Raw genomic sequence first — 12,814 nt, forward strand, 5'->3', positions numbered from 1 at the left:
CTGACAGCAAATAAGGGAGACAAAATGTCTCTTTTTATTTATATATACTCTGCCTCCTTCCTAAAGAGTTTTGAGGAGGGAATATTTCATAAAAAGCACATACAAACTGATAGTTTAAAAATAAACAAAGGGTCTTATATACAAATAGGCAAGGAGCGTGAAGAAGCAATTTACGTAAAACAAATTATGACTAGTAAACGGATGTGTAGAAAAACATCCAACCTAGTTAACCGTCAAGGAAATACAAAGTTAAATAGAAAAAAATTTCAACTAACATCCAGTGCTCATACATGGGTGATAACAATTACACCTTACAATTCTTAAAGAAAATATAGTGATAGATACTGAGAACTATAAAAATATTTGTTCTCTTCAACAGAGTAATCTTACTACTAGGGACTTATGCCAAAGATTCTAAAATGTGGAAAGAGGTACATGAAGATGCTCACTGCAGAATAAAAAAACAAACCACAAAAAGCTGAAAGTTGAAAATGACCTAAATGTCCTAAAGGCGAGAAATGCTTAACTAAAGCTTGCCCCATCCACTCAACGAAATACAATGCAGCTTTTTTTTAAAAAAATTATTTATTTATTTATTTTTCGCCGTGTCGGGTCTTAGTTGCAACACGTGGCATCTTCATTGCAGCATGTGGGATCTTTCGCTGTGGCGTGTGGGCTTCTCTCTAGTTGTGGCGCACGGGCTCCAGAGCGTGGGCTCTGTAGTTTGCGGCACATGGCCTTTGTTGCCCCCGCGGCATGTGGGATCTTAGTTCCCCAACAAGGGATCGAACCTGTGTCCCCTGCATTGGGAGAAGGATTCTTTACTACTGGACCACCAGGGAAGTACGGCAATGCAGCTTTTATAAAAGAAGTTCATAGAGTCTTATGGTAAATAAAAACGCCTACAACAAAATGTTAAGTTTAAAAAGCAGGATATGGACTTGGAGCATTCATAATATATAATTCATAGTATGAATACAGTTATGTATGCATACAGATATGAGACAGGTGTGCACCCAGCAGGTGTGGGGCCTGGGGCAGGGATACAAATGGAGACCACATGCCGAATGCCTAAATATTAAATAATTATTATTTATTAAATATTTATTCAATCAATTTAATAATTAACAATGCAATAATTATGTATTAAATAACTATTAAATTAATAATTAGACATTTAAATTACTATACATTAAATATTAAAATATTAAATATTTAAATAAAATTACTTATTACATATTAAACTATTAAATAATTCATGCTGACAAATTGTCAAATAAAATGTCAAATATTCTGCTACCTTGTGATAAGCTAAGATGACTGTGGTAATCCTTAAAGCAACCACTAAGAAAATAATTCAGCAACTCCAAACTAGAAATAACTCAAATGTCCATCAACTAATGAATGGGTAAACAATGGAATACTAGTCAGCAATTAAAAAGAAATGAGCTACTGACACACATTATAACATGAATAAACCTCAAAACCTTTATGCTGATTGAAAGAAGCCAGACACAAAAGAACAGATATTGCATGATTCCATTTACACTGACATATCCAAAACAGGCAAATCTACAGTGGCTATAGCTAGGGTTGGCAGTTTAACAGCAATTAACTGCAAATGGCCCAAGGGCTTTTTGGGGGGTGATAGAAGTGTTCTAACACTAAATTATGATGATGGTTATGAAGATGCACAACTCTGTAAATTTACTAAAAATCATTTAATTGTGTACTTAAAATGGGTGAAATTTATGATATGTAAATTATACCTCAATAAAGCTATTTTAAAAAATATGCTAACATTTTAAAAATTGTGCTGCAAATGATACCATCAAGAAAATGGGGCTTCCCTGGTGGCGCAGTGGTTGAGAGTCCACCTGCCAATGCAGGGGACATGGGTTCGTGTCCCGGTCCGGGAAGATCCCACATGCCGCGGAGCAGCTGCGCCCGTGAGCCATGGCCGCTGAGCCTGCGCGTGCGGAGCCTGTTGCTCCGCAACGGGAGAGGCCACAACAGTGAGAGGCCCGCGTACCGCAAAAAAAAACAAAAAAAGAACAAGAAAATAAAAAGACCACCCACAGAATGGGATACAATACGTGCAAATCATATATCTGATAAGGGACTTGTATCCAGAATATATAAAGAACTCTTACAATTCAATAATAAAAAAGATAAAGTAACCCAACATAAAAATGGGCAAAGGATCAAAACAGACATTTCTCCAAAGAAGATATGCAAGTGGACAGTGACTGCATGAAAAGACGCTCAGTATCCTTAGGTATTAGGGAAATGCAAGTCAAAGCCACTAAACCACATGAGCTACTACTTCATACCCACTAGGAAGGGTATAATCAAAAAGGTGGATAAACAAGTGTTAGCAAAGGTGTGGAACCCTATACAGCTGGAGAGAATGTAAAATGGTGCAGTCACTTCAGAAAACTGTTCAGCAGTGCCTCAAATTTTTAACATGAAGTTCCCTTATGATCCAGAAATTCCACTTCAGTATAATACTCAAGAGAAATGATAACACATGTCCACATACCAAGTGGTACATGAATGTTCATAACTGCAGTATTCACAACATCCCCAAAATGGAAACAACCCAAATGTCTGTCAACGGATAAATGAATAAATTAAATGTGGTACACCCATAGAGTGGACTATTATTCATCAATAAAAAGGATTGAAGTACTGACTCACGCTACAACATGGATGAACCTTGAATATATTATGCTAACTGCAAGCAGCCAATCACCAAGGACCACATATTGATTAGGCAAATGTATAGAGAGGGAAAGTAGCCTAGTAGTTGCCTTGGACTGCGGGGGTTTGGAGGAAAATGGGGAATGAGTACTAATGGGAACAGTGTTTCTTTTGAGGGTGAGTAAAATGTTCTAAAACTGATTGTGGTGATGGTTGCAGAACTTTGTGGACATAGTGAAAACTGTTGAATTGTACACTTCAAGTGGATTATATGGTATGTGAATTATATCTCAGTAGAAGTGTAAAAACAAAACAACAGTGTAGGGCTTCCCTGGTGGCGCAGTGGTTGAGAGTCCGCCTGCCAATGCAGGGGACGCAGGTTCGTGCCCTGGTCCGGGAAGATCCCACATGCCGCGGAGCAACTGGGCCCGTGAGCCATGGCCACTGCGCCTGCACGTCCGGAGCCTGTGCTCCGCAACGGGAGAGGCCACAACAGTGAGAGGCCCGCGTACCGCAAAAAAAAAAAAAAAAAAAAACCCAACAGTGTATGCTACTGTCGCTAATATCACTGCTATGTTCCCAGAATCCTCGTGTCATTGTTTCCTTGGTGTCTCCACAGTTCTTCCCAGAACGGCCCTTTGGCCCTTTTTTCAGCCTTCCCCTAGCAAAGAGTCAGTAGACAGGTATGAGTCCCAACTCTAGTAGCCTGGCTTGGGAAACTCCCGTATCCTCTTTGGGGTCCAGTTTCCATGACTCTCTATATTGATTTGTTTTCTCATTCATTCAACAGACGTTTCACTCATTCATCAGAGCAAACATTTGCTGAGAGTTCACTGTGTCCCAGGCACTGTTCTAGGTGCTACAGATACAGCTGTGAACCAAAGTTGCTGCCCTCCTGGAGCAGGTGGGAGGAGGGAGTACAAACAGGTACATTAATTCTGCAAATACATTACAGAAAGCATGTGTGTCTGGCTCCTCGAGGACAGAAACATGCCTGGGTTCTCCTTCTGCTAAGGCTATCTCAGCCTCATACAGGGAGGCACCTATAGATTGTAACTAGACTTGGTGCTTTAACTGGATAATTCCTTGAATAAATCTGCCCAAATAACACTGTGAGATTCGATTCCCAAAGGAGTATTCCTATAGTAGGAGGGGATAGAACTTTAGTCACCAACTCATTCATTCATTCATTCATACAAGTGGTTTGAGCATCTTATAGTGGTTAAATCATTTTGTCTGCCAGTAATAGAAACCTGATTTAAACTGGCTTAAGCATAAAAGGGAATTTGTTGGCTAAAGTAACTAAAAAAGTACCAGGGTGGTTTGATCCTGGTGTGCGCACAGCATCATCAAGAACACCTCTCAGCCCAGTTCTCCTCTGATTGGCTCCATTCCTGAGCTAGTGCTCCCTTGGTGGAGGCAAAATGGCTGCAGATTGTTCCAGAATCTCATCTTCCAGTTCCAGACCCCAAGGATAGGGAGCTCTTCCTCTCCCGTCCTAACTTCCCTTTCTAAGGCTCCCTCTGCCCTTTTCCACAAAAGTCCTGCCTGGGCCCCTATTGAATTGAGTTCAGGCTTGAACTAATCACTGTAGTCAGAGAGTGAAATGAGCTAATTCCTAGCTCATCAGGTCCTGGGCATTTGCCAAGGGCAGGAGCCGTCAGCCCTGTCCGAAGCACAAGGGCTGAGAGCAGGGGAGGGGGTGGCTCCCAAAGGAAAACTGGGATGCTGTTACCAGAAGCTGGAGAACAGATGCTTCGTAAACAAACAAAAATAACCCGTGACCCCACATACTTTGGTACCAGGCCTGTCAATTACTGCCTTACATATGTAATGAACATAGGACATGAGAGAGAGGTGACGGGTTTAGATAAGATGCTGCGGAAATTCAGAAATCAAGGACCACCTCATGCAGGAGGTACCATATGAACTTGACTTTGAAGGATGAGTGGAATTAGTCATATGTATCCATGAGAGAGGGCACTCCAGGCTGGGAGGACTGTGTGACCTAAGGTATGGGGGATGCAGACTATAAATGGGGGAATTGAGCGATTCGGTGTGGCCAGAACACAGGCCCAGGAAGAGGTGGTGTAGCCTCTGAGGGAGGAGGTGGAAGCAGGGATCAGATCTTAGGGGGCCTCAGGGGCCGGGATAAAGAGCTTAGAAGACAGTCTAGAGAAAGCAGGAAACCACTGAAGGTTGTGATCATGGCAGTGATATCACCTGGGACATGAACCTGCTCAGATAATTTAACTTAGAAAGGGAGAGCAACCAGTTTAGAGCCTCCAGATATGGTCTAAGCAAAAAGCAAAGAGAATCTGAATGTCCCATTTGCACCTCCAACCCAGCATGTCTGAGACAAAAGCCAGCCAGCTTCGTTTCCCCACGCCACTTCTCTACCTGTGTTTTCTGTCCTGATGAATGGCGTCAGCATCCCCATGAGTCATCCCGGACTCCCACCTCTCCCATGTCCCCCGCAACAAACTCATCCACAAATCCGGTCCATTTTTCCTCCTGTTTCTTGAATGTACTTGTCTTGTTCCTCTGCACCACCTTACTCCTCAGGCCGTCATCATCTGTTTCTTGGATGGCTCCAACAGCCTCTTTTTTTTTTTTTTTTTCTGTGGTACGCGGGCCTCTTACTGTTGTGGCCTCTCCCGTTGCGGAGCACAGGCTCCGGACGCGCAGGCTTAGCGGCCATGGCTCACGGGCCCAGCCGCTCCGCGGCATGTGGGATCTTCCCAGACCGGGGCACGAACCCGTGTCCCTTGCATCGGCAGGCGGACTCTCAACCACTGTGCCACCAGGGTAGCCCCTCCAACAGCCTCTTAACTGGCCTCCCGGCCTCCAGCCTTATGCCCTTTCAATCCTCCATACAGCAGCCAGGGTCATCTATTTAAATTACAGCCAGCTGGGGACTCCCCACTGACCAAGCCCTTTCAGGATGTGGTTTCCAGCCTCACATCTTCCTGCACCCCCAGCCATTCTGAGCTGCGTTCAACTCACCAAATGTTGCTGTTCTCTTTCCCCTCTGGACACTTGTATGTGCTGCTTCCTCTGCTCTCCCCCACACTCCCCTCCCGCCTCCTTTGTTCCTAGTGTAGGAGCTGGAGGGCTGTTCCTGTTGGAAACGTGTTTAGGAGGCTGGGAGACAAGAGAAAAGAGTAGGGGGAGTGCTGGGAGCTTCCTGTGGTGGACACATTCCTTGTCTGTCCGGCACCTGCCTTCTCCTGGGAACAGCAGCGCCTCTCCCCACATTTTGTGAGCTGCTCCCCACACGCAGGTGTGTGGTCCAGTCGGAGCCGCCACCTTACACGGTCTTGCCTCCCTGTCATAGGGGTTCACTGTGAGGTGGATGACCCAACCAGTCTGGTCCCCAAAAGTTTCCTAACCAGAGCTATGGAGAAATGGCCTCTTTCCTTTTTGGTTGAGGCTGAAAAGCTAGATTGTGGAGCTCCTTGCTGCCAGGTGCCCTGCCTTGTGGCAAAAGGTGACATTCAGAGAGAAATGAAAATGACAGGCTGAGGGGAGGGTCCTGACAGGGTTCTGGTCACTTCTAAGATCCAGGGCGACTTGTTAACTTGCTGTCCTGTAGAACAATGCTTCTCAGACTCTCTGTGGGGAAGGGCCAGATTTTTTTCCCAATCTACTATAAATCACTACACAATAAAAAAAACTTTAAAAAAAATACCCTAAACACATTTTTTTAACACCTCATTATTTTTTTACTGTTGTATTCAACAGACCTAACATTAATTTGTCAATTTGTTATAAAAAGTTGTCAACACTTGATCCTAATTTCTGTGCTCACCTCGTCACGGGCTATATCAAGCAGCCAGTTAGTGGCACACACTTTGGGTAGCCCTGCCCCAGAGGCCTTCGTCCACCCTTGCTGGCCCCAGCTCTGCATTCCAGCCTGAAGGAATGGGGAAACAGAGGAACTGTAGGGCAAGCAAGTTCTTTTTAAAGAAGTAATGCTGCCCAAGGGGGAGGTGGGGAGGGGGAGGGACGGAGTGGGAGTTTGGGGTTAGCAGATGCAAACTATTATATATAGAATGGATAAACAATAAGGTTCTACTGTATAGCACAAGGAACTATATTCAATATCCTGTGATAACCCCTAATGGAAAATAATATAAAAAAGAATGCATATATATGTGTGTAACTGAATCCTTTTGCTGTACAGCAGAAATTACCACAACATTGTAAATCAACTATACTTCAATTTAAAAAAAAAGTGGTAACATAGAAGTTTCACACGTCCCTTTCATTCCATTCCACTGGTGAAAAACATGGTCACACTTATTTGCAAGGAAGACAGGAAAAGATAGCCTCTAGTTGAGTGGACTTGTGCTGTTACTAAAAAGTTCCATGACTAAAAAGAAAAGGGGAGGACGATTATGGGAGACCACAGCTTTTGCCACATGCTGCTGAGAGCCACTAGGGGGCTGCCCCCAGGGCCTGACTCTATGCTCGGGAGTGCGGGAGGCTTGGCTACTTGGGGACTATATTGGTATCTGCTGCTTTGCAGCAAACCACCCCAAATTTAGTGGCTTAAAATAACAACCATGTTCTTGGCTCACGTTTTTGTCGGTCAGCAATGTGTCTGGGTTCAGTTGGTGGTTCTGCCGGTGGTCTCGCCTGGGGTCGCTCATGCAGTTGTTGTCATCTGGTGGTTTGATTAGGGCTGGATGGGCTAAGATGTCCTCACACACGCATCCAGCAGTCAGCAGTCTTAAAGCTGGGGTGCCTCGGTTCTCCATGTGGCCTCTTCAGCAGGCTAAGCTCAGGCTCACTCACGTCCTGGTCTCTGTTCCAACCACAACCAGAGAGAGAGAGAGAGAGAGAGAGAGAGAGAGCGCAAACCTCATGCACAGGTGTGCTTCAAGCCTCTGCTTGCGTCACATTTGCAAACGGCCCATCGGCCAAAATAAGCCATATTGCCAAGCTTGAATTCAAGGGGAAGAGAGAAAATCACTTCTTGATGGGAAGAGCAGTAAAGTAACGTTGCTGAGAAGCACAGGAGGAATGTTTCATAACATCTTCACAAAGAGCCTTCCATAGTGACCTCAGCTTCCACCTATAAGACAAGGAATGTCTGTCCTTGTTCAGGCTCTTGTGGCCCTAAGAAAAAAAAAAATCCCCCAATGCCCCAAGGAATGAGTTCTCTTTTTCAGGGTACATATGGCCTTGCCCTGCATCTGAAGGGCTGCCAGGAACCAAAGCAGTCCCTGGAGGCAGAAGCTCTTCCTCTGTCTCACCGCTGAGCTGCGAGGTCTTCCTCATGGTGCCTCTTCCCCCTCTGTCTGCCCCATTCTCCTCTCTGCTGATTGTTTTATTTCTATTTACTTCCAACACCTGCTCCCTCACAATTTCTGCTTGCCCTGGGCATCGATCTGTGGCACCCTTTCACCTTCCGGCCCTGTGGCTAGCTGGCTCAGCCTCTCCATGTTTCCCCCATTCCTGTTCCAGAAACCATCACCTTGACCGGCTGGCTCATATCCTCAATCTGGACCACTTTGTGGTGGGCAGGCCAGCCTATGGATAGGCTGTCTGGAGCTCAGGTGTCCACATTTCCTCCAATCACCTGGAGAAGTAGAGGAGCACTATTGTAGGTTGAATGGCAGCCCCCAAAATATATTCCATGTCCTAATTCTCAGAAGCTGTGAACGTGACTTCATTTGGAAAAAGGGTCTTTGTAGATGTGATTGAGATGAAATTATCCTGGATTATGCAAATAGGCCCTAAATTTAAAAACAAGTGTCCTACCAAGGAAAAGACAGACACAGAGGAGACTGTGCAAAGATGGAGGCAGAGGTTGGCATTATTCAACCACAAACCAGGAAAAACCTGGCACCACCAGAAGCTAGAAGACTCAAGGAAGGATTCTCCCTAGAGCATCTGGAGGGAGGGTGGCCCTGACAACGCCTTCTCAGACTTCCAGCCTCCAGAACTATGAGAAAATAAATTTCTGTTATTTCAAGCCACCAAGTTTGTGGTCATTTATTACAGCAGCTCTAGGAAACTAATATAGACAGTGCTCAAAATAGAGCCTCCTAAGCAGCAGGACCCATTGGTAAGGCAACTTCCCGGCACAGACATATAGGCCACAGGAGCACATACCTCATTCCCCGACCAGTGAGCGAACACTTCTGCTCTATCCTTCCAAGGCCTGAGACCTGCAAGTCAAGACAGCTCATACCCCAGTGTTCTACTCCTCAGCGCCCACAAAGATGATGCTTTCAAGAGGTCTCAAGCATAAAAGGATGTGAGAGAGATATATAGAGAGACATACAAATATATTGGAATATTACTATACACACACACACACAACACATACATTGGAATATTACTCAGTCATAAAAAAGAATGAAATATTGCCATTTGTGACAACATGGGTGGACCTAGAGGGTATTATGCTAAGTGAAATAAGTCAAACAGAGAAAAACAAATACCGTATGACTTCACTTATGTGTGGAATCTAAAAAACAAATGAACAAATACAACAAAACAGAAACAGATTCATAGATACAGAGGAGAAACAGGTGGTTGCCAGAGGGGAGAGGGATTGGGGGAAATGAATGAAATAGGTGAGGGAGATTAAGAGGTACAAACTTCCAGTTATAAAATAACTGAGTCACAGGGACGAAATCTATAGCATGGGGAATATAGTCAATGATATTGTAATATCTTTGTATGTTGACAGATGGTAACTAGATTTATCATCATGATCATTTTGTTATGCATAGAAATATTGAATTACTACATTGTGCACCTGGGACTAACATAGTGTTGTAGGTCAACTTTACTTCAATTAAAAATTTTTTTCCGGGCTTCCCTGGTGGCGCAGTGGTTGAGAGTCCGCCTGCCGATGCAGGGGACATGGGTTCGTGCCCCAGTCCGGGAAGATCCCACATGCCGCGGAGCAGCTGGGCCCGTGAGCCATGGCCGCTAAGCCTGCGTGTCCAGAGTCTGTGCTCCGCAACAGGAGAGGCCACAACAGTGAGAGCCCCGCGTACCGCAAAAACAAACAAACAAACAAACAAAAAAAGCAGAGGTCCAAGAGAAGAGTGACTTACCCAGGGCCCACAGCTGTTTGCTCCCAACATCCAATCCCTTCCTCTTCCTGTGCGGCTAGGACTTCCCAGTGTGCCCTTGGCAAAGACGACTATTTTTTTAACTGACTTTATTCATGTCTCTACCCGTTGTAAAACGCCTCTTCTACTTCTCTATTCCTGTGCCCTTTCCCTGCTTCCCTGGACACAGTGGCTCATGAACCCCTTGCTCCTGCCAAGTGCAGCTGAGGAAATAGGAGCGGCCGCTTGGCTGAGCAGACAGGAAAGGATGCGCCGAAGGGGTGCTGGTCCTCCAGCCTGGCCGGGGCCGCAGCATCTCCACCTAACTCTGCACATTCCTCTGCCTCCAGTGGAGAGCCCTGGGGTCTTCAGTTCCCGGCATTCCTTGCCAGCATGGTTCTAAGTAAGATCCTGGCAATAGAGTCACTTGCACAAGATTCGATAAACCAAAGATAGGAGAGCCCACCTTCTCTGAATTGGCATGGAAAGGCGTGAGGTTGACCGTGGCCTCCAGACGAGCCCCTGCAAGCTGCCCACATTGGTGCTGGGGCGATCCCGGCATCTTCTCTGCAGTCCTGGTACTTCCCGATTTTGTGCAGTCTGACGGTAGCTTCCCTGACCTGCCCTCATCCAGCCCTCCCATCAGTTAGGAAAACCTCTAAATCCCCAGTATTAAACCTTGTGTATTTGGGGTATACAGAGTAGCTTCTGTTTCTCTGACCAAACCCCAATTGGCACAAGTAACGAAGCTGTGTAAAAGGATGTGGGAGGCGGGGGGAGGATCCCTCTGGAATGTAAAAGGTTCCTCCTAGAAAGTGAAATTTTTTATATAAAGTGACAAATGTTCTCCTAGGTTTGTTTTTGTTTGTTTGGTAGGAGCCATCGTGGGTGCGTGACATTGGAACCACGAGGTTAACATCAAAGCTCTCCTTTGAGACGTGTTCCAGGCAGGAGAGCCCCTCTGTCCCACCCTCACCCATCACAAGATCCAAGAGAATCATGGTCAACATGGCCAGATCAAGGGTGAGTCTTCCTTCCCTCCAGAACTGATGACACATAGGGAAAAAACCAGAAGCCACAAGGAAGTCCAGAGCAATCTCTTTGAGTATGGCCATTCTATTTCATAAGAGCAAGGAGAACAACAAGTTTACATTACCCGATTTCCATGAAGAATGGGAATAAAAGTTAATCAAGTACAGCTAATCTTTTAAGACACACTGCCGTTGATATTTGGGCTAAATCATAGTATTTGCTGCCTTTTATTGACACTTTTCTCTGTACTGCCTGAAGCTGTTTTATATATTATCCTATTTAATCTTCCCAACAATGTCAAAGTGAGGACAGCATTTGCCCAGGTTCACAGAAGCCTGAGGCTCAAACAGGTCAAAACTGCCTGACTCCTGAGCCATCCCCTTTCCCTGAGTCAGTCGGCTTCTTTTACTAGAAAGGAGGAAGGAAGAACAAGAGGGAAAGAGAAAGGCAGCAGGAAGAGGAAACGAGAGAGACGGACAAAGGGAGAAGTGAGGGGAGACACGTGTATAAGAAGAAAGGGGAGGGCTTCCCTGGTGGCGCAGTGGTTGAGAGTCCGCCTGCCGATGCAGGGGACACGGGTTCGCGCCCCGGTCCGGGATGATCCCACATGCCGCGGAGCGGCTGCACCCGTGAGTCATGGCCGCTGAGCCTGCGCGTCCAGAGCCCCGCAACGGGAGAGGCCATGACAGTGAGAGGCTCGCGTACTGCAAAAAAAAAAAAAAGAAGAAAGGGGAGAGAAGGCCCAGGGATTGTACGAAGGTGGAGAAACTCATCTCCTCAGCACCTCTACTCAGACCGTGTTCTTCAGAATGTCACCTCTGCTCTCAGCTGTACTGGTTAGCCAGGTAGCCGCTGTTCACAGCCCTTCATCTGCTCCTTATTCTCAGGCTTTCTGAGCCTCCAGTGTGAATGGAAAAAGCCACAACAATCCACTGGGTAAAGAATTCTTTGGGCTGCCCCATCAGGGCTCAGAATAATGTTACACCAGAGGGTAGATTAAATCCAGCAGAGCGGCAGCCCCAGCTTCTGGGCTAACAGGGGATGGGAAGCAGGTTTGCCCTTGTGCCGTAGGGTGGCTCATGAAGACTGTCTTGGACACTCTTCTGCCTCTCCTTCCGGGCCCTTCTCTAAGCACCCTCAATCCCACCCTGGTATCCTATACCCCCAGCTACCCCTGGGCTTACCATCATGAGATAATGACATCCTCAGCCCCCAATGACTCAGCAAGCCCGTCCTTGCTGTGTGTCCTGTGAGAAGGCATCTAGGCTGAGGAGGCAGGGCAGTGGCAGGTCTTCCTGGAGCCCTCCAGCCACACCCTGGCCATGGTCCCTCTCTGTGTACATGTAAGGCCAGTCCAGGGCTGGGAAGACCAAAGAGGGCACTTGAGAGCTGGTCCATATCTCCTGAGATCCTAGAGTCTCAGAGGTCCTGTGAGCCAGTCCTTTCATTTTATCAGTGGGCAAACTGAGGGTCAGAGAGGTAAGGGGAGGAGCCCAAGGCCACACTGTCTGCACACTGCTCACAGCCCCGACACCCAGCCCAGCGCCCTTCCCTCTGGCAGCTCCCAGGACCCCAGCGGCCAGTGAGCCAGCAAGAGCCTCACATGTGATTACAATTACCGTGGGCTTGGCCTGAGCCCAGCCACACCACAAGCACATCCAGGCCTGGTCGCTGGCCAAGTTTCCATCTCAGTAGAAAAATGAATAGGTTCAAGGGATACATGTTAATCTCAAACACACGAGTGGGAAGGAGTGGGGTGAGAGGGAGAGGCCAGCCAGGATTTCTCGGGCAATGTCAGTCCACCAATAGCTCCTGAGGAGACAGAATGCCCCTGGCCAACAGAGAAAAAACAGGCTGTGTGCCTGCTAGGGGACCAGGACTGCCCACCTGTTGGGCATGATGGTTCAAGAGCCATCTCAGGATTGTTTGTGGTTATAAACCCTGCCGGCTCCTGGGTCCAAGATGGAACTCAGCTGGTAAGACTTGGCCGGGGGTCCCCATAG

The 12,814-nt window shown here is 46.6% G+C and overlaps 1 long non-coding RNA gene across 1 annotated transcript; it reads right to left on the reverse strand.

Annotated features, from left to right (window-relative positions):
* Positions 1-613: 613 nt before the first annotated feature.
* On the reverse strand, positions 614-8,883 carry LOC309833605. Its single transcript, XR_014297785.1, has 5 exons — positions 8,827-8,883; positions 8,186-8,290; positions 7,287-7,513; positions 6,515-6,619; positions 614-800 (listed from the first exon to the last, which is right to left on the reverse strand). It is a non-coding gene; the product is annotated as an uncharacterized lncRNA (long non-coding RNA).
* Between the last annotated feature and the right edge of the window lie 3,931 nt (positions 8,884-12,814).

Source organism: Grampus griseus, assembly GCF_964374135.1.
Source record: "Grampus griseus genome assembly, chromosome: 15".
Classification (NCBI taxonomy): Eukaryota; Metazoa; Chordata; class Mammalia; order Artiodactyla; family Delphinidae; genus Grampus; species Grampus griseus.